Here is a 20,294-nt window from a genome sequence, read left to right as displayed (position 1 = left end):
CTTGTTTCATCTATATTCCCAACTACTTCTCCCACCCCACTGAGATTATCTTAAGAAATTTTTTTTGCCATCCCTACTGAGAGATTATCTTAAAGCAAATCCCAGACAGTATATCTTTTCATCTGCAAATATTTTTGTATCTCTAAAAGATAAAAACTCTTATTAAACATTACCATGATCACAACTAAAGAATATTGACAATTTTTTAATATCAGTCATATCCAGTGTCCAAAAATATATATAATATATAACATATCATATCATATATGATATGTATTATATAATATGATATATAATATATATTGTATAATATCTTATATATGTATCATATAATATGATACATTATATATTATATAATAAAGATATATTATCATATATAATATGTATGATTATATATATATAAAGAAAGAGAGAGATGGAGTCTCACTCTGTTGCCCAGTCAGGATTGCAGTGGTGCAACCTCTGTTCACTGCAATCTCCCAGGTTCAAGCTATTCTCCTGCCTCAGCCTCCCAAATAACTGGGACTACAGGCGTGTGCCACCACTCCCGGCTAGTCTTTGTATTTTCAGTAGAGACAGGGTTTCACCATGTTGGCCAGGCTGGTCTCAAACTCCTGACCTCAAGTGATCCACACACCTTGGCCTCCCAAAGTGCTGGGATTACAGGCATGAGCCACTGCGCCCAGCCCCCCAAGATATATATATATATATATATATATTTTTTTTTTTTTTTGAGATGGAGTCTCGCTCTGTCGCCCAGGCTGGAGTGCAGTGGCGCGATCTCGGCTCACTGCAAGCTCCGCCTCCCGAGTTCACGCCATTCTCCTGCCTCAGCCTCCCGAGTAGCTGGGACTACAGGCGCCCACAACCACGCCCGGCTAATTTTTTGTATTTTTAGTAGAGACAGGGTTTCACCGTGGTCTCGATCTCCTGAACTTGTGATCCGCCCGCCTCGGCCTCCCAAAGTGCTGGGATTACAGGCATGAGCCACTGCGCCCAGCCCCCCAAGATATATTTTTATAGTAGGTTTCTTCAAACCAGAAACTAGACAAGGTCCCTCATTGCATATGGTTAACCCATTTATGCCTGAGGTTGCAATTTTTTTGAATTTAAAAATCAGACCTTGGTGATGACCTTGAGCAGTAGGACATAAATGACTCCCACATGCTTAGTGTTCCAATAATGGAACACTAGGCATAAATGTGTGTGTCTCCTACATCTATTTGATAAGTTACCCCTTCCTTCTTGTATTCTTGCCATTTGTTTGCTGAAAAAATTGGGGCATTTGCCCTGGAAAATTTTCCCACAGTCAGTATTTTGCTGATTTCATCAATCTCTCTAGTGTCACCTAATGTATTCCTTTAAACGCTGTATTTTCTATAAGTTGGTAGTTAGATTTAGAGCCTTGATCCAAGTCAGGTTTGATTTATTTAGCAAGAATACTTTGTAGGTGGTACTGTGTACTTTCCATTGCGTCACGTCAGGAGGCCCATGCTGTCCCATTTTTAATGATGTTAACATTAATCATTGAGTTCCAATGTTGTTAGCCCCCCTTTCAATGTTCCCTTCAACCCACAAACCTTTCATATAATGGAAAGCATTGCCTAGATCCATTATGTCATTAGGGCTTGCAAATTTGTGAGATTCTAGTTCTGTGATTTCTTCTGCCTTCATTAACCAGAATTTTTCCATAATAAAGAATTTCCTCTGATTAACTATTTGAATACTCCCAAGTACAGTTCATATAGGAATGACAGAAAAAAGTGCTTGATTGCTTACTTTTATTCATCAGTTTTCTTTTTTTTTTTCTGAGACAGAGTTCCGCTCTTATAGCCCAGGCTGGAGTGCAATGGCGCCATCTCGGGTCACTGCAACCTCTGTCTGCCTCCCAGGTTCAAGCGATTCTCCTGCCTCAGCCTCCTGAATAGCTGGGATTATAGACGCACACCACCACGCCCGGCTAATTTTTGTATTTTTAGTAGAGACGGGGTTTCGCCATGTTGGCCAGGCTGGTCTCAAACTCCTATCCTCAGGTGATCCGCTTGCCTTGGCCTCCCAAAGTGCTGGGATTACAAGTGTGAGCCACCACACCCAGCCCCATTAATCAGTTTTCATAAAAATCAGTTGGTTCCCTAGTATTGTCTAAATATGACCAAAGAGCTTTTAAAAAAATCACTATGAGCCCATGGATTTTAGTATATTTGATGTATTTCAGTTCATTACATTCATTATTCATTTTTAAATTCCTCATTTTATAACAGTTTCATGGAGACACGATTCACATATCACACAATTCATCCATTTAAAGTGCACAAGTCCAGCCAGGCGTGGTAGCTGACACCTGTAATTCAAGCACTTTGGGAGGCCAAGGCAGGTGGACCACTTGAGGTCAGGAGTTAGAGACCAGCCCGACTAACATGGTGAAACTCTGTCTCTACTGACAATACAAAAATTAACCAGGCGTGGTAGTACACGCCTGTAATCCCAGCTACTGGGGAGTCTGAGGTGGGAGAATTGCTTGAACCTCTGAGGTGGAGGTTGCAGTGAGTCGAGATCAAGCCACTTCAGTCCAGCCTGGGCAACAGAGTGGGACTCCATCTAAAAAAAAAGCGCGTAAGTCAATGGTTTTTAGTATATTTACAGAGTTGCACAACTATGACCATAATTGAATTTTAGAACATTTTCGTCATGCCAGAAAGAGACCCTATATCCTTGGTATCCAAGAAGATCTAAAAATAAAAAAATTTAAAAAACAGAAGAAGAAATTCTATATCCATTAGCAGTCACTCCCCCTTCCCTCTAACACCCCCTGCAGCCCTAGGCAACCATTGATTTACTTCCTATATCTATGGATTTGCCTATTCTGGCCATTTCACATAAATAGAATTACATATCATGTGGCCTTTGTCTGGCTTCTTTGTCTTAATATAATGTTTTCAAGGCTCATCCATGTTGTCGCATATATCACCAGTAAAGGGTCGTGACTGCAAGTTGTCCAGGTTCTTGGAGTTTCAAACAAAGAATTGGAAAAAACGCCCAGCAAAGCAAAGAAAGAATGAAGCAACACAAAAGAAAGAAACCAGGGATTTATTGAGAACGGAAGTACACTTCACAGTGTGGGAGCAGACCCAAGCAGCAGCTCAAGGGCCCAGATACAGAATCTTCTAGGGTTCAAATACCTCCTAGAAGTTTCCCATTGGCCACTTCATGCTCACCTCATGTAACTGAAGTGGTAGCCTGCAGTCAGTGTGATTGGTTGCAGAAAGTAGCCAACCAGAGGCTGAAGTGAAGTTTCAAAGGTCACACTCCTGTGCAAACATCTGATTGGTTCCAAAAAGCAACCAATCAGAGGCTAGGGTGAAGTTACAAAGTTGCAAACAAAGACTTGACCCATAATCAGTCTGATTTGTTGCAGACAGCCAACTTCCCATCTGCCAGGCAGAAAAGGTCAAAGGGAGTAGCTTCTGGTCCTTTTGTTACTTAGGCGTGGAAAGTTAGGGTTTTCCTTTCAATTTAGTTCTAGGAAGTTGGTGTGAAACAGCCTTAGGTTCCCTGCTTCCAGACCCTATTCTCCTGCTTCATCAGTATATTCATTCCTTTTTACTGCCAGATAATATTTCATTATAAGGATGAACCACATTTGATTTATTCATTCATTGGCTGCTGGACATTTGGGTTTGTAGTGGGTTGAATGGTGGCCTCCAAAAAGATGTGTCTATCTCTTAACTCCTGGAACCTGTGAACGTGACTTCATTTGGAAAAAGATTCATTGCAGTTGTAATTAAGTTAAGGATCTCAAGATGAGATCACCCTGTATTATACAGATGGGCCCTAAATCCAGTGACGAATGCCCTTATAAGAGACATACGCAGGAGAAACAGAGGGAGAGGGAGAAGAACGTCATATAGAGAGGGAGGCAGGGATTGGAATGATGCAGTCACAACAAGCCAAGGGAACATCTGGAGCTGCTGGAAGCTAGGAGAGGCAAGGAATGATTCTTTCCTAGAATGGTGAGAGGGAGAGTGGCCTTACCAACATTTGGATTTCAGACTTCTAGCCTCCAGAACTAGGAGGGAATAAATCTCTCTCTCTTTCTTTTTTGTTTGTATGTTTGTTTTTTGTTTTTTGAGATGGAGTCTTGCTGTGTCGCCCAGGCTGGAGTGCAGTAGTGGGATCTCAGCTCCCTGCAACCTCTGCCTCCCAGTTCAAGCAGTTCTCCCGCCTCGGCCCCCCAAGTAGCTGGGATTACAGGCAGGCGCCACCACGCCAGGCTAATTTTTGTATTTTTAGTAGAGACGGGGTTTCGCCATGTTGGCCAGGCTGGTCTCAAACTCCTGACTCAGGTGATCTGCCCACCTCAGCCTCCCAACGTGCTGGGATTACAGGTGTGAGCTACCACACCTGGCCAAATTTCTCTTGTTTTAAGCCACCCAGTTTGTAGCAATTTGGTACCGCAGCCCTAGGAAACTAATTACAGTGCTGTTTCCACGTTTTGGCTATTATGAATAATGCTGCAATGAGCATTTGTGTGCAAGTTTTTGTGTGGGCATGTTTTCATTTATCTTGTGTATATGCCTCGGAGTGGAATTGCTGGGTCATATGGTAACTTTATGTTTAATATTCTGAGGAACTGCTAAACTGTTTTCCAAAGCTGCTGCAACATTTTACATTCCCACCAGCAATGTATGAGGATTACAATTTCTTCACATTATGTGTAATTTTTTTGGGGGGGACGGAGTCTCGCTCCATTGCCCAGGCTGGAGTGCAGCGGCACCATCTTGGTTCACTGCAACCTCTGTCTCCCGGGTTCAAGCAATTCTCCTGCCTCAGCCTCCCAAGTAGCTGGGAGTACAGGCATGTGCCACCACACCGAGCTAATTTTTGTAATTTTTAGTACAGACGGGGTTTTGCCATGTTGGACAGGTTGGTCTCAAACTCCTGACCTCAGGTGATCTGCCCACCTTGGCCTCCCAAGGTGCAGGGATTGATTACAGGTGTGAGCCACCGCACCTGGCCACATTATGTGTCTTTTTGATTGTAGCCATACTACTGGGTGAAAAGAGGTATCTCATTGTGGTTTTGATTTGCATTTCCCTAGTAACTAATGAAATCGAGCATCCTTTCAGGTTCTTATTGGCATTTGTACATCTTTGGAGAAAAGTGTATTCATATCCTTTGCCCATTTAAAAATTAGGTTATTTGCCTTTTTATTATTGAATTATAAGAGGGTTTTTTTGTTTTGTTTTTTGTTTTTTGAGACAGTATCTTGTTCTGTCACCCAGGCTGGAGTACAGTGGTGTGATCTCAGCTCACTGCCGCCTCGATCTTTCAGGCCCAAGCAATCCTCCCACCTCAGCCTCCTGAGTAGCTGGAACTACAGGCATGTGCCACCATGCCCAGCGAATTATTATTATTATTATTATTATTATTATTATTATTGTTATTATTATTGAGACAGGGTTTTGCCATGTTGCCCAGGCTGTTCTTGAATTCCTGGGCTCAAGCAATCCACCCGCCTCGGCCTCCCAAAGTTTTGTCATTACAGGTATGAGCCACAAGTTTGTTTTTTGTTTGTTTGTTTTTAAAACATATTCTGGATATACATCCCTTCTTAAATATATGAATCACAATTATTTTCTCCCATTTTTGGTTGTCTTCTCATTTTCTTGATGGTACTGCTTGTAGCAGAAAAGTTTTAATTAATTAATTTTATTTTTATTTTTATTTTTATTTTTTTGAGACAGAGTCTCGCTCTGTCGCCCAGGCTGGAGTGCAGTGGCACGATCTCAGCTCACTGCAACCTCTGCCTCCTGGGTTCACGCCATTCTCCTGCCTCAGCCTCCAGAGCAGCTGGGACCACAGGCACCTGCCACCACGCCTGGCCAATTTTTTTGTATTTTTAGTACAGACGGGGTTGCACCATGCTAGCCAGAATGGTCTCGAACTCCTGACCTCGTCATCTGCCTGCCTTGGCCTCCCAAAGTGCTGGGATTACAGGCGTGAGCCACCGAGCCTGGACAAAAGTTTTAAATTTTGATGTAATTTAATTTATGTATTTTCTTTCTTCTGCTGCTTGTGCTTTTGGTGTTATACCTAAGAATTCATTGCTTAACCCAAGTCCATGAAGATTTACTCCTATCATTTTCTTCTAAGAGTTTTATAGCAATAATTCTTACATTTGATCTTCGATTCATTTAAATTAATTTTTGTGTATGTTGTGAGGTAAGGGTCAAACTTCATTCTTTTTGTCATTGAATATCTAGTTGTCCCAGAACCACTTGTTGAAAAGACTATTCTTTCATCACTAAATGGTCTTAGCACTCTTGTTGAAAATCGTTTGACCATAAATGAATGGGTTTATTTCTGGACTCTTAATTCTATTTCATTGGTCTATATGTCTGTCTTTATCCCAGTACCACATGGTCTTGATTACTGTACCTTTATGGTAAGTTTTGAAATCAGGAAATGTGAGTCTTCCAACTTTGTTCTTCTTTTTCAAGATTGCTTTGGCTCTTGTGAGTCTCCTGCATTTCCAAATGAATTTTAGGATCAGCTTGTCAATTACTACAAAAAAGCAAGCTGGGATTTTGACAGGCATTGCACTGAATCTGTAAATCACTTTGGGGAGTATTGCTATCTTAACAGTATCAGGTCTTCTGACCCATGAATATATGATAAGTTTCCATTTATTTAGATCTTTAATTTCTTTCAAAAATGTTCTGTAATTTTCAGCATACAAGTTTTGCATTCCTCTTGTTAAATGTATTCCTAAGTATTTTCTTAATGCTAAGTGGAATTTTTTATTTTATTTTTAGATTTTATTGCTAGTGTATAGAAATGCAGTTCATTTTTGTATATTGGTCTTGTATTCTGCAACCTGGCTGAACTTGTTTACTAGCTCTTTTTAAAAATTTTTATGTTAATTTCTCTTTTTATCTTTTTAAGCTAAGGGGTAGAAGTGTTTACTAGTTCTAATAGTTTTTAGTGGATTCCTGAGGACTTTTTACTTACAAGATTATGTCATCTGCAAATAGAAATAATTTTTATTTCTTCCTTTCCCATATGGATTTCTTTTATTTCTTTTTCTTGCCTAATTGCCCTGGCTAGAACTTAAGAGTACAATGTTGAATAGAAGTTGTGAGAGCAGACATCCTTGTTTCATTCCTGACCTTAAAATTGTACTCCTTTTGGCCAGACGCGGTGGCTCACGCCTGTAATTCCAGCACTTTGGGAGGCCAAGGCAGGCAGATCACAAGGTCAGGAGATTGAGACCATCCTGGCTAACACGGTGAAGCCCTGTCTCTACTAAAAATACAAAAAATTAACCGGGCATGGTGGCGGGCGCCTGTAGTCCCGGTTACTCGGGAGGCTGAGGCAGGAGAATGGTGTGAACCTGGGAGGTGGAGCTTGCAGTGAGCCGAGATCACACCACTGCACTCAGCCTGGGTGACAGAGCGAGACTCCGTCTCAAAAAATTTTTTTACTCCTTTTGATGTTCAACTTGTTCCATCTTTAGCAAGTAGACCCTATTAAAATTGGTTACTGTGGCCAGGCACAGTGGCTCACGCCTGTAATCCCAGCACTTTGGGAGGCCGAGGTGCACAGATCACCTGAGGTCAGAAGTTCAAGACCAGCTTATCCAACATGGTGAAACCCCATCTCTACTAAAAATACAAAAATTAGCTGGGTATGGTGGTGTGCACCTGTAGTCCCAGCTACTTGGGAGGCTGAGGCAGGAGAATTGCTTGAACCTGGGAGGCAGAGGTTGCAGTGAGCTGAGATCATGCCATTGCAGTCCAGCCTGGGTGACAGGGTAGAGTCTGTCTCAAAAAAAAAAAAAAAAAAAAATTGGTTACTGTGTCCTTTTGACATGATATCAATAGTATTTGATAGCTTCCATGTTTTCCATGGCAACAGCTCGTACATCATGTACATTTCCTGCCCCAGATCTGAAATCAGCTATTTCTCCAAGAAGTCCTTGTTCCCTTTAATGGGTAAACGCATTGAGAAACCACGATCTGCATATTAAGTATACTCATTGCTACTGGGTTGATCACTGCCTTTCAATGGGCACAGCTGGAAAGTTTGTACTTTTTAGAAAGATAAAAATAATTCATAAATTCACATTGATATATCCAATTCAAAATTAAGATTACATGGCTTTTACATATTTCATTGAATATTTGTGTCTTTCTTCCCTTAGGCTGAAAATATTAGTTCCTAATGGTATTAACATAGTTACTTATTTATCTTACTATATATATGTGCTTATAAGTATATATACATATAATACACACTAATAGTTTCAAGACAACAATAATAGAATCATCACGAACAGTTTAAGATTTTTTGTGCATCTTTTTGTCCACAGGCTATATCCTACAAAAGATTTACCATGAATACCATGTGTTTAAAGTTTTTTGTTGTTGTTGTTTTGTTTTGTTTTGTTTTTTTGAGTTTCTCTCTTGTTGCCCGGGTTGGAGTGCAGTGGCACGATCTCGGCTCACTGCAACCTCCGCCCCCTGGGTTCAAGCAATTCTCCTGCCTCAGCCTCCCAAGTAGCTGGGATTACAGTCATGCACCACCACGTCCGGCTCATTTTGTATTTTTTTTTAGTAGAGACGGGGTTTCTCCATGTCGGTCAGGCTAGTCCCAAACTCCCAAACTCAGGTGATCTGCCCACCTCGGCCTCCCAAAGTGCTGGGATTACAGGCATGAGCCACCGTGCCTGGCCTCAATTTGTTTTTATAATTATGTGAAAATATTTTTATGTCTCTCGAGCAAGGTATATTCAGAAAAGTGCATCCTTGTCCCCTCCACTCTGTTCCCTCTCTGTCTCAAAGACTAAGGGAACAATTTTTAATTAATTAATTTATTTATTTATTTTCGAGACAGAGTCTCAGTCTGTTGCCCAAGCTGGAGTGCTGTGGCGTGGTCTTGGCTCACTGCAGCCTCCAACTCCCAGATTTAAGCAATTCTCTTGCCTCAGACTCCCGCGTAGCTGGGATTACAGGTGTGTGCCACTTTGCCCAGCTAATTTTTGTATTTTTAGTAGAGATGGGGTTTTGCCCTGCTGGCCAGGCTGGTCTTGAACTCCTGGCCACAGGTGATCCACCTGCCTCGGCCTACCAAGCTGCTGGGATTACAGGCATGAACCACTACGCCCAGCCTGATTTTTTAAAATTAGTTTTTGTTTCTCCTTTTCGTTGCTTTTTACCCCCAGAGGACGTGACTCCAGCACATACCATCCTTACTGACTTAATGTTCTCCAATGTACAGCCCAGGCACATCAGGCACGGAAACCAACATCAAGCCCAAGCTCTTCAAAATTGTGTGTGTGCTCCCACACCAAAGCCATGGCACAGCAAAGGTTCAGCTGCAGATGACCTCGCACCACAGACTTGCTCACAGGGAAATTTCCCTTGTTGAAAGACACAATTATTGGCTGAGTTAAAGTTCCTCTTTTCAGTATATATATCAGGTAATGATTTCAGATGTATGATTTCCTCTTTTCAGTATATATCAGCTAATGATTTCAGGCTTAATCAATACCTTAGGAAACCTAACATTTCCAATGTTTTTCATTAGGATAGTTCATATGTAAAGTTTAAAATTTCCCACAAATATTATATTTCTTTTATAACCCTTAGTCACCATATCAGTTAGGATTAGGTTCCATGGCACAGAAACCCAAATTATAGTGGCTTAAACATGACAGTTTTTTTTTTTTTCCTGTGAAGGGAGTCCAGGGCTGGAGGTCCAGTGGTGACATAGCAGCTCTACATATATTAGGACCCAGGTTATTTCTTTCTGCTCCCCTATAGGGCAAGGCTCCCATCATCAAGGTTGCTTTATAGCCCACGATGACTGCTGCAACTGACATTTTATACCACATCCTAGGCTGTAGGCAGGAGAAGGGGCAAGGGCAGAAGGTGAAATCACTCACATTAATCAGTTCCTTTTCCAAAGCTTTCTCAGACGACTCAGGCAATGACTTTTGCTTTCACTTTATTAGCCACCAATATCTGCAGGGCAAGCTGGAAAAGTATTGTTTTAAAGCTGGACACATTGCCACCCTCAACAATATAATGTTTCCATTAGTAATAAAGAAGGGTTTCGAGACCAGCCTGGCCAACATGGCAAAACCTCGTCTCTACAAAAAATACAAAAATTAGCCAGGCGTGGTGGCATGCACCTGTGGTCCTAGCCACTTGAGAGGCTGAGGTGGGAGGATCACTTGAGCCTGGGAGGTCAAGGCTGCAGTGAGCTGTGAACGTGCCACTGCACTCCAGCCTGGGTGACACCATGAGACCCTGTCTAACAACAACAACAACAACAACAACAAAAAGGGCAGGCAACTAGTAGCAATCTGTGCCACAATCTATACATTTCAATAATCGTAATTTTGTGAATTGCTTGTAGCACACACCGAGCACTGTTAACAGAGGTCATCCTGAGGGATAAGGATGGAGGATCCTCAATAGGGTCCCCTCACAGCAGAAAGCTCTCCACAGCAATTTGTCCAAGACTATTCTGGATGCTTCCTAGTTTCTGCTACCTTGTTTCTTTGCCAAGACTGTGGGCTCACTGCCTCTTACACACCAGTTCTCTTGCCTGGTGATATGGTTATGCTCTGTGTCCCATCCAAATCTCATGTTGAACTGTAATCCCCAATGTTGGGAGAGGGACCTTGTGTGACGTGATTGGATCACGGGGGTGGATTTTCCACTTGCTGTTCTGTGATAGTGAGTGAGTTCTCATGAGATCTGGTTGTTTAAAAGTGTGCAGCACGTCCCCCTTCGCCCTCTCTCTTCTGCCACCATGTGAAAACGTGCTTGCTTCCCTTTACCCTTCTGCCATGATTGTAAGTTCCCTGAGGCCTTCCAGCCATGCTTCCTGTACAGGCTGCAGAACTGTGAGTCAGTTAAACCTCTTTTCTTCATAGATTACCCAGTCTCAGGTAGTTCTTTATAGCAGTGTGAGAATGGATTAATACACCTGGATTTGGTCACTCACACACTGATGCCTCAGTCTGTTTCCACCATAGGCTCCCAATTGTACCCACTCAGCCTGGTAACTTACCTGTGTCCCCTCATGTCCACCCTTAACCCCTATCCTATTGATATGGTTTGGACTTTGAATCTGTGTCCCCATCCAAATCTCATGTCAAATTATAATCCTCAGTGTTGGAAGTGGAGCCTTGTGGGAGGTGATTGGATCATGGGGATGGATTCTTCATGAATGGTTTGGCACCATCCCTTTGGTGCTGTTCCTATGATAGAGTTCTCGTGAGAGCTGGTTGTCTAAAAGTGTGTGGCACTCCCTCACTCTCTCTCTTCCTCCGACTCTGGCCATGTGAGATGTCCCCCTTTGCCTTCTCTGAGGCCTCCCCAGAAGCAGAAGCTGCTATGCTTCCTGTACAGCCCGCAGAACCATGAGTCAATTAAACCTCTTGTCTTTATAAATTACTCAACCTCAGGTATTTTTTTATAGCAGTGCGAGAACAGACTAATACAGAAAATTGGTACCAAGGAGTGGGGCATTGCTATAAAGATATCTGAAAATGTGGAAGCAGCTTTGGAATTGGGTAAGTGGCAGAGGTTGGAAGAGTGTGGAAGGCTCAGAAGAAGACAGGAAGACGAGGGAAAGTTTAACAAGTTCCTAGAGACTTGTTAAATTGTGACCAAAATGCTGATAGTGATATGGACAATGAAGTCTGGGCTACGGAGGTCTCAGATGGAGATGAGGAACTTATTTGGAACTGGAGCAAAGGTCACGTTTGTTATGCATTAGTAAAGAGGTTGGCTGCATTGTGCCCCTGTTTTAGGGATCTGTGGAACTTTGAACTTGAAAGTGATGATTTAGGGTATCAGGCAGAAAAAATTTCTAAGCAGCAAAGCATTCAAGATGTGGCCTGGCTATTTCTAACAACTATGCTCTTAAGCATAAGCCAAGAAATGACCTGAAACTGGAACATATATTTAAAAGGGAAACAGAGTGTAAAAGTTTGGAAAATTTGCAGTCTGGCCATGCAGTAGAAAAGAAAAACCCATTTTCTGGGGAGGAATTCAAGGCAGCTGCAGAAATTTGCATAAGTAAAGATGAGCCAAGTGCTAATATCCAAGATAATGGGGAAAAGGCCTCCAAGGTATTTCAGAGACCTTCCTGGCAGCCCCTTCCGTCACAGGCCCAGAGGCCGAGGAGGGAAGGATGGTTTCATGGGCCAGGCCCAGGACCCTGCCACCCTGCGCAGCCTTGGGACACTGCTCTCTGTGCCCCAACCACTCCAGATCCAGCCTTGGCTCAAAGGGGCCCAGATACAGCTTGGACCACTGCTTCAGAGGGTGCAAACCATAAGCCTTGATGGCTTCTACATGGTGTTAAGCCTGCAGATGCCCAAAGTGCAAGAGTTGAGATTTGGGAGCCTCTGCCTAGATTTCAGAGGATGTCTGAAACACCTGAATGTCCAGACAGAAGCCTGCTGCAGGGGCAGAGCCCTCATGGAGAACCTCTACTAGGGCAGTGCTGAGGAGAAATGTGGGGTTGGAGCCTCCAAACAAAGTCCCCACTGGGACACTTCGTAGTAGAGCTGTAAGAGGAGGGCCACCATCCTCCAGACCCCAGAATGGTAGATCCACTGGCAGCTTGCACCACGCACTTGGAAAAGTCGTTGGTACTCAATGCCAGCCCATGAGAGCAGCTGTGGGGGCTGAACCCTGGAAAGCCACAGGGGCAGAGCTGCCCAAGGTTTTGGGAGCCCACCCCTTGCATAAGTGTGCCCTGTATGTGAGGTGTGGAGTCAAAGGAGATTATTTGAAGTGTTAAGATTTAACAGCTGCCCTGCTGGGTTTCAGACTTGTGTGGGGCCTGTAGTCCCTTTCTTTTGGCCGATTTATCCCTTTTAGAATGGGAGTATTTACCCAAGGCCTATACCCCCATTGTATCTTGGAAGTAATTAACTTGTTTTTTATTCTATAGGCTCATAGGAGAAAGGAATTTCTTGGTCTCAGATGAGACTTTGGGCTATAGGCTTTTGAGTTAATGCTGGAATAAGTTAAGACTTTTGGGAACTGTTGGGAAGGCATAATTGGATTTTTCCATGTGAGAGGGTCATAAGATTTGGGAGGGGCCAGGGGCAGAATAATGTGGTTTTGAATCTGTGTCCCTATCCAAATCTCATGTTGAATTGTAATCCCCAGTGTTGGAGGTGGGGCCTGGTGGAAGGTGATTGGATCACGAGGATGGATTCTTCATGAATGGTTTAGCACCATCCCTTTGGTGCTGTTCTCGTGATAGAGTTCTTATGAGATCTGGTTGTTTAAAGGTGTGTGGCGCCTCCCTCATTCTCTCTCTTCCTCTTGCTCTGGCCGTGTGAGACCTTTGCCTTCCACCATAATTGTAAGTTTCTTGAGTCCTTCCCAGAAGCAGAAGCTGCTATGCTTCCCGTACAGCCTGCAGAACCATGAGCCAACTAAGCCTCTTTTCTTTATAAATTACCCAGTCTCAGGTATTTCTTTATAGCAATGTGAGAATGAACTAATACACAGGTTTTCAGCTTTACCATTCCCAGCTTGTCCCTGATCTCCTGAAAGGGTCTAGCCTTCCGTAGGCAATAAATTCCAGTTCTAATGGTTGACAGTTGCCCCAAATGTTGTTGAATTTTTATTTATTTATTTATTTATTTTTAGAGAAAGGGATTTGCTCTGTCACCCAGACTGGAAGGCAGTGGTATGATCATAGTTCACTTAAGCCTTGAACTCCTGGGCCCAAGAGGTCTGCCTGCCTTACCCTCCTGATTAGCTAGCACTACAGGCACATACCACCACACCCAGCTACTTTTAAAAATCTTTTGTGGAGACAGAGTCTCTCTATTTTCCCAGGCTGGTTTCAAACTCCTAGCCTCAACCTAGCTGCAAGCAGTTCTCCCACCTCAGCCTCCCGAGTTGCTGAGATTACAGTCATGGGCCATCTCGCCTGGCTAGGATTAGAATTGTTAACACATACCCTCATGGGAAACAACTTTAACAACTAGAGTATAGTGTTTATATACAGCTCCTTTCGTCTCTGGTCTTACAGTATCCACTCATTTCCAAAGTTACATAGGTCAGCACCTTTCCTCCCTACTCCCTTCAGTGAAATGATTTCATACATTCATAATGCAGCTAGATTCTTTTGTCATATTCTGTATTCCATCTTGTGATCACCTGACCTTCTAAATGACTTTTTAAAAATTGCATACATTGTCACTCTTTGTGCTATAAAGTTCTATAGGTTTTTAAATAATGCACAATGTCATCTATCCCCCATTATAATATCATACAGAATATTTTCACTGCCCTCAAATTCCCCTGTGCTTCACTTTTCAACCCTCCCCCTTCCTGGCCCCTGGCAACCACTGATCTGTTTGTTATCTCTAGTTTTGCCTTTTACAGAATGTCATAATAAATGGAATCATACAGTATGTAGCCTTTTCAGACTGGCTGCTTCCACTTAGCATCAGGCATTTAAGATTCACCCACGTTTTTGCATGGCTTGATAGCAAATTTCTTCTTATCATTGAATAATGTTCACTGTATGGATGTACCACAGTTGGTTTATATATTTACCTATCAAAAGACCTCCTGGTTGTTTCCAGTTCTTGGTGATTATGAATAAAGCTGCTATAAACATTGTGTTTATGTGTTGTGTGTTGTGTCTCCTTTTGTGATTTTAGCAGCTGTTGATTCTCATTGCCTAGATCAATTAATTCATAGAGTGTTGCAAAATGATTACAATCTAATTCTATCATTTTATTTCATTTATTAGTTGTGCAGGTTTTTGTGTGGACATGACTTTCAAATTAGTTGGTTAAATACCTAGGAGCACAATTGCTGGATCGTATGGTAAAACTATGTTTAGCTTTGTGAGAAAGAACAAATGGTCTTTCAAAGTGTCTGTGCCATTTTTACATCCCCATCAGCAATGAGTGAGAATTACTGTTGTTCCTCATTCTCAATGCAATTGGTATTGTCAGTTTTCTTTGGATTTTAGGATTCTAATAGGTGTGTATTGGTATCTGATTGTTGTTAAATAGTCTTTGGTAGACCACACAGTTTCTCCCACTCTGACATTTTATGCTGCCTTCTCCTTGGGGACTTACCTCCAGGCTTTTTGGCATCATTTATTTAATAATGTCTTCACCTTCTCCAGATTTCCTGGTGGAAGGAGAGCTGGCTGCAACCTTTGATACAGTTTTAAGTGCACTGTGAATTGCTGATAAGGATGCTACAGCATTTATCTGTAATGAAATGGGGTCTCCGGAGCTAGGGCCTCCTCACTCGCAGCTCTCAAACAGCACAGTGTTGAAGGCTTAAGTTTTGCTGGCAGTTGGCTGGCATGAGCTATAATGCCCAAATAACTAAACTACTCCAGGAACTAAAATGTGGTACACTCAAAACAACTTCTGAGCCCTTTCCCATCCATTTCTGCAGGGAATTCAAAACTCTGTCCTGGCACAAACTGATGGTACAATTCAGGTTTTACCCACCCACATGTAGCTGGGTGAATTCCTGGCCCTTAGGTAACCTCTGGGGGCTCACCAGTTCCCTCATCATCCTTCTCTCTGACCAGCTGTTCATGTCCAGTTAGCAGTCCTGGGTGACTCATATGACTACAGTTCATCCCAGAGGCCCCAACTGAACTCTATTTTTATGATAAAACACAGAAAAGCATACAAAACGAATGTACAGAATAGTACATTATTATAAAGCCACACCTTCATAACTAACATCCAGGTCAAGAAGCAGTACTTTGCCAGCCACCCCAGAAGCCCCTCCATGGCCACTACCCTGATTTTTATAGCAATCATTTCCTTATTCTTCTCTACAGCTTTACCACCCAAATGTGTATCCTTAGACATTCTAGTTGTGCCATGCTCATTAAAAAGTTTGATTTGTCTTTTTTTTTGACAGGGTCTGGCTCTGTTGCCCAGGCTGGAGTGCAGTGGCGCTCTGCCTCCCAGGCTCAAGCCATCCTCCCACCTCAGCCTCCCCAGTCAAGTAGCTGGGACTACAGGTGCATACCACTACACCTGGCTAATTTTTTTTTTTTTTTTTTTTTTTTTGTAGAGACGGGTTTTGCCATGTTGTCAAGGCTGGTCTCAAACCTTGGCCTTCCAAAGTGCTGGGATTACTGGCATGAACCACTGTGCCTGGCCTTGATACATCTTTTAAATCTCTTTTAATCTACAGTTTTCCTCTATGACTATTCTTTTTTTTTCCTTTGAGACAGGGTCTCCCTCTGTTGCCCAGGCTGGAGTACAGTGGCTCGATCTCAGCTCACTGCAACCTCCGCCTCCCTGGTTCAAGTGATTCTCCTGTCTCAGCCTCCCAAGTAGCTGGGACTACAGGTGCATGCCACCACACCCGGCTAATTTTTGTATTTTTAGTAGAGACAGGGTTTCACCATATTGGTCAGGCTGGTCTCGAACTCCTGATCTCAGGTGATCCACTAGCCTCAGCCTCCCAAAGTGCTGGGATTACAGGTGTGAGCCACCGTGCCCGGCCCTCTATGACTCTTTCTTTTCTTTATTCTCTACTTGTTGAAGAACAAGACAATTTGACCTAAAGTTTCCTAAAATCTGCATTTTGCTGATGACACACTCATGGTGCATTTCAACATGTATTCTCTTCCCTGCCTTTCTTGCAAATTGTCAGTTGGATCCAGAGGTTTAATTAGACTGAATTTCTATCTTTTTTGCAAGACTATAAGTGGTGCTGAGTTCTGAGACATGTAATGTCTGGCTGTGTCTCCTTTTGTGATTTCAGCAGCTGTTGATTCTCATTGCCTAGATCAATTAATTCATAGAGTGTTGCAAAATGATTACAATCTAATTCTATCATTTTATTTCATTTATTAGTTGGGATAATTGAATAATTTTATAAAGAGATGCTTCCCCAATCTATTATTTGGTTACCTAGTGGCACAGTTTCTAAAGGAAAAGCAGGATATATGTTTCATTTTTTTCCCTTTTTTATCTGTTTTCAGATGATGAATTGGTCCCCTGACATCCTTCAAGGTGGCCAGTTTTTAAATATCATCATGAATTTAAACATTTAAACATACTTTATAGGTTTTAATTTGTTGCATTTCATTGTGGCAAAATATATATAACAAAATTTACCATTTGAACCATTTTTAAGTATACAGTTTTATGGCATTAAGTATCTACTGCATTTTAATACTTATTGAAGCTCTGTTTCATTTTTAAAAATCTGTTCTGTTTTTTTAAAATCTTTAAATATTTCCTAGCTTAGAATCTTTTGAATGAAATTAGGAGAACCTCATTCCCACATTTGCTTTCCTCTTATGTCCTTACTTCCTAATCAGTACAAGCAAACATGAGCCAAAGTGAGAAGTGAAACACCCCACCTCCCAGATGCTGTCTGCAGTGTCACAAGTTATGACTCACGTTTAGCCCAGAGATTGTTGCCAGAGTTAGCAGAAGGAAGACAGGCTTTTGAAGTGTGCCAGGGCTGAGGTTTTAAAATTAATACAGTTTAAACATTAATGATGTTTAAATCAGAGCCAGATTACTTCTGTTCTGCTCATGGGCTTTATTAAAATTCACCCCTGGATTTTTCATGTATAAAAATATTTGAGTTTCAAATATTTTAACTTTTCTTTTAATTGGAAAATATGTTGATGGAGAGCTTTCCCTTTGAACCTTAACCCAGACTTTGGCAGCTGAGGAGACAGCTGCAGAAAACTTGCACAATACAGTTGAATGGACAAGTTGTCCTGATGTTTATTCATTTCTCTCCTTTTGAGTTAGTTGGTTCCCTATTTTCATTTTCCCCCATCTTCATTCTGGGCTTACCCACTCAGTTGGACAAACAGTTGGGAATCCAACCGACAAGTATACATGGAAGCATTACAAGTTTCTTTTCTAAGGTCTACGAGACAAATTTTCGTAAAGCAATCAAAGCCTACATATAAATAAATTTCAGCAAAGTAGGAACAATATCCACAAGAGTCAATATATGGCTGTTTTGGATATAGGGAAGCCCTGTATTGGGCTCTATTCCAGAGTGCTTTAAAAAGTAAGATACACCCCAAGTATCCCAGTGCTGGGACACCACTATCTTAACAAGTACTGAGGAGGTAGAGGAAAGCTTACTTAGACTAACAATGACAAGAGATTGATGGCCATGTCAAATGAAATGGTATTTTCAAGCCTATCTACTGAAAATGAAAAGTAAATAACTAATAATTAATTTATTCACTGACAACTATTTCTTTCTTTCTTTTTTTTTTTTCTTTTTTGAGACAGAGTCTTGCTCTATTGTCTAGGCTGGAGTGCAGTGGCACAGTCTTGGCTCACCACAACCTCTACCTCCTGGTTTCCAGCAATTCTCATGCCTCAGCCTCCTGAGTAGCTGGGACTACAGTTGCCTGCCACCACACCTGGCTGATTTTTTGTATTTTTAGTATGGATGGGGTTTCACCATGTTGGTCAGGCTGTTCTCAAACTCCTGGCCTCAAGTGATCCTCCCTCCTCGGGCTCCCAAAGTGCTGGGATTACAGGCGTGAGCCACCACACCCAACCTCATTGACAAATATTTCTGAAGTGCCAATTATATACTGAGCTCTGTGCCTGGTGCTGGGAACATGGCTATGAAAGGTCTTCATAGATCCAATGGTTGAGAAGGGGAAGCAGACCAGCATCAAGAACTATGAAGGGTCTGAGATTTTACCCTACTTGCAAGCTAATAAGATGACTTGTCACGGTTTCATGGATGTGGACAGAAAACATGAGACTCTTGGTCAAAGGCGAAGGATTTCATTACTCATGACACAGCAAGCAGTATAAGCATGAGCACATTTACATCAGTTCCCTGTGTCCCCCAAGTCTGATGATGGTGATATGGATGTGCTCAGATGAATGTCTGCACACACAGTGGATTGCAGTAAAGGAGAAAAATACTAAAGTTAGGGAATCTAAATTTTTTATAATAGGTGGTGAGCATGCTTGCCCTTTACTCTGGAGGGAGATACCATCTCTATCTTCCAACTTCGTTAGCCATACAAACATCTTTAAAAAGACAGTCTGGAACAAGCAAATGGCAGTCTAGATCAGTCAGTAGACAAGAACTCCTAGATGTGGATGAGCCTAGCCAAGATGAGCAGCGTTGTTTAGCTGGCCTCCAGTTGACCCCAGACATGTAAGCAATAAACACTCTGTTTACCACTGAGGTTTTGTGGTTGTTACATGACGTTATTATAGCAATAAACAACTGATACCATCACAGATGGCTTCTTAATTCCAAAATCTAATTTCTCTTTTCTATTGTAACCAAAGATTTCTGAAATACAGATCTTATCACATCACTTTACTGTCTAAAAGCCTTTGGCTATAGACTGCAACCCTAACATGAAATCCAAAGTCCTCGGTGGTCTGGTTCCTGTTTTCTTTGTATTTATTTAATTAATTAATATATGTAAGCTGACAAACAAAAATTGTATATACTTATGGTATACAACATGATGTTTTGCCCATTATTATTATTATTATTTTTTGAGACGGTGTCTCGCTCTGTCGCCCAGGCTGGAGTGCAGTGGCATGATCTCAGCTCACTGCAAGTTCCACCTCCTAGGTTCATGCTATTCTCCTGCCTCAGCCTCCCAAGTAGCTGGGACTACATGCATCCGCCACCACGCCCAGCTAATTTTTTGTATTTTTAGTAGAGACAGGATTTCACTGTGTTAACCAGGATGGTCTCAATCTCCTGACCTCGTGATCCGCCCTCCTTGGCCTCCCAAAATGCTGGGATTATAGGCGTGAGCCACCGTGCGCGGTCTGCTCATTATTTTATTAACTTCACCTTTTACCTCTCATTCCTCTCACTGTATTTCCCTCTCATTCTCTTTCTTGCTTCTGGCATTCCACTCACATAGATTACACAAATTTCCCTGCGCTTAAGAAAAACAAAATCTTTAGAATATTTTTCAAGATTATAAAAGTTATTTATTCAGGCTGGGCGCCGTGGCTCACACCTGTAATCCCAACACTTTGGGAGGTCGAGGCAAGTGGATCACTTGAAGCCAGGAGTTTGAGACTAGCCTGGCCAACATGACAAAATCCTGTCTCTACTAAAAATACAAAAATTAACCCCGTGTGGTGGCACATACCTGTGATCCCAGCCACTCAGGTGGCTGAGGCACAAGAATTGCTTGAACTCAGGAGGCAGAGGCTGCAGTGAGCCAAGATGGCGCCACTATACAACAGCCTGGGTGACAGTGCAAAACTCTGTCTC

The 20,294-nt window shown here is 42.2% G+C and overlaps 1 protein-coding gene across 1 annotated transcript in view; it reads right to left on the bottom strand.

Moving 5' to 3' along the window:
- DDX3X (DEAD-box helicase 3 X-linked) overlaps positions 1-17,843 on the bottom strand; it is a 451,205-nt gene extending 433,362 nt beyond the window's left edge. Inside the window, exon 1 of the mRNA XM_050776188.1 lies at positions 17,834-17,843. The gene's annotated coding sequence lies outside the window, so the exon portion shown is untranslated. The remainder of the gene's footprint in view (positions 1-17,833) is intronic.
- Positions 17,844-20,294: the final 2,451 nt, after the last annotated feature.

The sequence above is a fragment of the Macaca thibetana genome, chromosome X (assembly GCF_024542745.1).
Source record: "Macaca thibetana thibetana isolate TM-01 chromosome X, ASM2454274v1, whole genome shotgun sequence".
NCBI classification, from domain to species: domain Eukaryota; kingdom Metazoa; phylum Chordata; class Mammalia; order Primates; family Cercopithecidae; genus Macaca; species Macaca thibetana.
This window is presented reverse-complemented; position numbering and strand designations above follow the sequence as displayed.